Source organism: Mesoplodon bidens (assembly GCF_964165515.1).
Source record: "Mesoplodon bidens genome assembly, chromosome: 11".
NCBI classification, from domain to species: Eukaryota; Metazoa; Chordata; class Mammalia; order Artiodactyla; family Ziphiidae; genus Mesoplodon; species Mesoplodon bidens.
Window position 1 is genome coordinate 36,640,120 of NC_138167.1, and position 4,088 is coordinate 36,644,207.

Below are 4,088 nucleotides of genomic sequence, written 5' to 3' on the forward strand. Positions count from 1 at the left end.
TAAACATGAGAGGGGATTTCACTGATAAAGGTCTAGTTCCCGTGTAAGGTTCTGGTCCCTGGAAAGATATGTGACTAGCCCAAAACACTGGCTATGTTTCCATTTTAAACCTGTCCATCACAGTATTGTCAAATTCTCCCATCTATCATGTCACTGGTGAGCCCTCTCATTGCTGCTTCTATGTCTTTTGGATGCTCCACTGCACACAGGGGATTCACTGAGGTTCTCACTTTAATGTATAGGGAATTTCCATTTCACACCATCAGCTCCCTAAAAACCATCAACTGGGAACAACTTCTAGTTAATAAAGGCACAAATTACTCTTTATAAAGGGAAACAAAAGGGTTGTTTGGAAGCTGAATGAACATCTTAGATACTCCTGTAAAGGGAATGCTGTATCTGCTACCAAAACCCAGAGACATCTACTAGATCTAAAGAATATATGGCATAAGTAAAAGCATGAATTTGGCAGTTTAAGACACATTTCCAATTTTCCACTACACCATTTAGGGAGAGGTGTTAGTTAGTATTACAGGAGCAAATTGTAAGTGTCAACCCCACCCTATTGGCTTGTTTTCCTCCTGCTTTTGGTAAACTTCTGCCAGCTCCAGTGAAGCCTGTCCCAGGGTACATCACTCAGCAACCTGCAGAGCTGCTCAGAAGTAGAACATGGGCTTCACCTCGACTAGTCTAGCAGCTAGCACTCAGCTGGTAAACACTGCCTTAGGGCAGAGCCTATGAAAAGCCTTAAGCCCAGGAAAGACTTGCAGAAGTTGCACAAAAACTCTTGGTTTCAGAATATCTTCCCAGGAAGTCAGAAAATATTGGTTTTTAGTTAAAGAAACGGAATCTACGCTCAAAAACAATGTAATACCTCAGAAAAGCAAAATCGAGAATGGAAAAACTACAGAAAAATATACCTCATTAATCAATAGTTTACTTTGGCTAAATGATCATTAGTAAGTCAGTGCAATTTATTACTGTAGTTAGAAGCACAGCCCACCATATTCTCACGAAACAGGGTACAACTGAGGCGTGGGAAAACAGTTCACAGAGATGATAGCCCTTTAGCCTTTTGTCATTTCAGAACTTCAAAAGACAAAGGCTAACCAGGATTTGACATTCAGATACTTGCTTGCTAAGCACAAGCTGAGTTAGGAGATAGCTAAACATCTGATTCTTATTCAGTTACAGGGTTCTCAGGAAGTTCCTATTTGGACATCGATGGTTCTCAAACTGGCTGTACATCGAAGTCATCTAGGAAGCTTTAAAAATTACCAAATGCCCAGATCAATTAAATCTGGAGGGTGGAGCCCAGAAATCAGTATTCTTTATGTTTCCGCAGGCGATTCTAACATGCAGTCAGTCTATACACCACTGATGTATCCCTTTCAGAAAGCTGTTGCATGAAAGCCATATTGTATCCAGATAATTTTGTTTTTTCTAACTCCCACCAGGAAAAGGGATTTTTAGAAAAAGGCACAGCTGTGCTTCTCTCAAGAGGCAGCTTAGTGTTTGGTAAGCGCTGGTTGTCACAGGTTATCTGGAGCGCGGGTTGAAGAGGAGGGAGCCCTTATCTTGGCAGAGCAGGCAGAGTTTCAGGCTTTGGCAGCTGCCTCCAAAAGCAAAGGATGCCCAGATGCCCCTGAGCACCAGGATGATGTACGCTGACACCAGATTTAATCCGTAACGAGGATTTATGAAGGTCAGGGCTGACACCAGCAGATGGGTGGGAAGAACTACAGAAGGGCCTCCCACTTTCTCTTCTCACAGCCGTCAGAAAACGCGAATGCCCCAGAACCCATGCGGCAATATGATCACCAACGTCAGGAAAGCTGAACTTAGGAAGAACTGGGGAGGGTTTCCATGAATGCCCACTGTGCCCGGCCCCAAGGAGTCAGACAGGGTATTTACAAAGGAAAATGCTCCCCTCATCATTCCAAAGCCCAAGCCAGAAACATAAGCCAGCAATCGCACAGAGGGTGCTATGTCATCTCGGTTTATACTCTTCAAAGCTTCACTGGCTTTTTTTTTAAAGTTCGTAATATGCAAACTGGAACATTTCTTGGATAAGGACTGAGACTAACATGCCAAAGATCAGCAGGTATTTCTGTACTGGTCCATCTTTGTTGTCAGCAGTGATTGCTGCCATGGACCAAACAAGGGAGGAAAGCAGCAGAGACACCAACCAGAAGCTCTGATGATGAGGAAGATGATGTGCAAGGGCCCAGCGGTGACGGTGCAGATGTACAGGGCTAGCACAGGACCGAAGGCTATGAAGGCGCAGCCCGAGAACAAGGCCACTGTCAAGGCCATCACCCGGGGGCCTGGGGGGAACGCAGGGGCACTGAGCACTGACAGAGCTGAGCCTGCGGGCAAAGGCGCCTTGCAGGGCAGAGTGGAGGGGCAGAGGTGGGCTCTGTTGCTAGATTTTTTTCTTAAAGCTGGTGAATTCACTCTTCCATATCATCTGCTCTATTTCCAATGCATTCTTCATCTCATTTATTGAGTTCTTTAGCTCCAGAACTTCCGGGGTTTTTAGCATTTCTACCTCCTCGGTAACATATTCCTTCTGTTCATTAATTTTACTCCTGAACTCACTGAACTGCCTTTCTGAGTCTTCTTGTAGCTTGTTGAGTTTCTTCACAACAGCTATTTCGAATTCTCTATCAGTTAGATCACAAGACTGCATCATGACTTTAAGTTTGGTTTCAGGAGAATTGTCGTTTTCTTTTTGTCATACTGTGTTACTATGGGTTTTCATGGTGCCTGGTAAGTTGTTTCTCTGACAACACATTTGAAGCAGTGAACATCTTTCTTGTTAGGTGAAGCTTTGTTTACTTTGATTCTAAAAATTACCAGGTTGATGATTAGAGGACTTTCTCTTTTTTTCAGTCGGTGGTACCATAGCGCAAGCTTTTGGTTTCTCTTCCCTGAGCTGCCTCTGGCTGTATCTGAGGATCGGCACTTTCCACTCCCCAGCACCTCTGCCAGAGGTGTCGCCAGTGCTTACGCTCCCAGGATCGCTGGTGCCTTGCCCCTGCCAGTGTTGCTGCTGTCACCGATGTTGCCTCTGGAGGCACCAGGATGGCAGGAACTTCCACCACGCCCAAGGTCACCTGGGCTGTGGGCATGGCCACTGTGGCCGGGGGAGGGAGGTGGGGAGGGAACAAGGGGTCGGGGTGCCTTCTCTGCATCTAGGGTTGTCGGGATCGCAGGCACTGCTGTCATGGCTGGGGATTCTGGAGTCTCAGGCACCACCGTGGCTGGGAGGACCAGGGTCATAGGCCCTGCAGGCACTGCCGCCGGGTTCCTTGTGGCCACGGGTGCCACTGTGGCCAGGAGGCCACAGTCACGTGCACCTGCTCCTCTGCTGCTACCAGTTCCCTGGGGCTGCGGCTCAGCTTCCATGGCTGGGGCCAGGGTCACAGGCACTGCCTCCTTGCTCCCCCAGTTCTGCCTCTTCTGTGGGCCCCAATCCCCCAACCTCACATGTACGGATGTGTGGATCTCTCTGGCATCCTGGGGTGTTGGAACACCTTGGCTGAGGAATCTTTGCTGAGTTACGGATGTTTTACTAGTTGTAGATCGAATCGGAAAGATAAAGAGCGTGTCTCTTGTTCCTGTATCCACCATGTTTTGACCACTAGTCTGACTTAAGAATTTTCCTTGCCACTTGGTCCTTATTATAATCCCATTAACTATGAATCTGTGAGGAAAAAACTGGTTCTTAAGAAGTTAGATAACTTTTCCAACGCCACAGAGCTTGTAAGCAATGAAATTGGGATTTAAACCACATCTATTTGATTCCAAAGCCTCTATTTTTTCATCTATCAAAAAGGAGGTTTAGTTGGATAATCTCTGAGGTTCCTAGAGATCCAGATTTCAGTGAGTCTACGGGTGGAATAAAGGATTATCTTAGCAGGCCTGGGTTGTCCAAATCTTGCACATTCCAAAGAAAATTTTGGTCCTTGTCTCGTTGCTGAGAGATAATCTCTAAGACTTTGCAACATCCAGCCTAATAAGAGTATTCCTGTTTTTCTGGGACCTTGGACCACTCCAGATAATTTATACTGACAATGTATATT

The 4,088-nt window shown here is 46.1% G+C and overlaps 1 pseudogene across 1 annotated transcript; it reads right to left on the minus strand.

Moving 5' to 3' along the window:
* Nucleotides 1-1,539: 1,539 nt before the first annotated feature.
* Nucleotides 1,540-2,386, minus strand: LOC308625287 (gamma-secretase subunit APH-1B-like; annotated as a pseudogene). Its single transcript has one exon. The product of its transcript is annotated as a gamma-secretase subunit APH-1B-like (transcript).
* Between the last annotated feature and the right edge of the window lie 1,702 nt (nucleotides 2,387-4,088).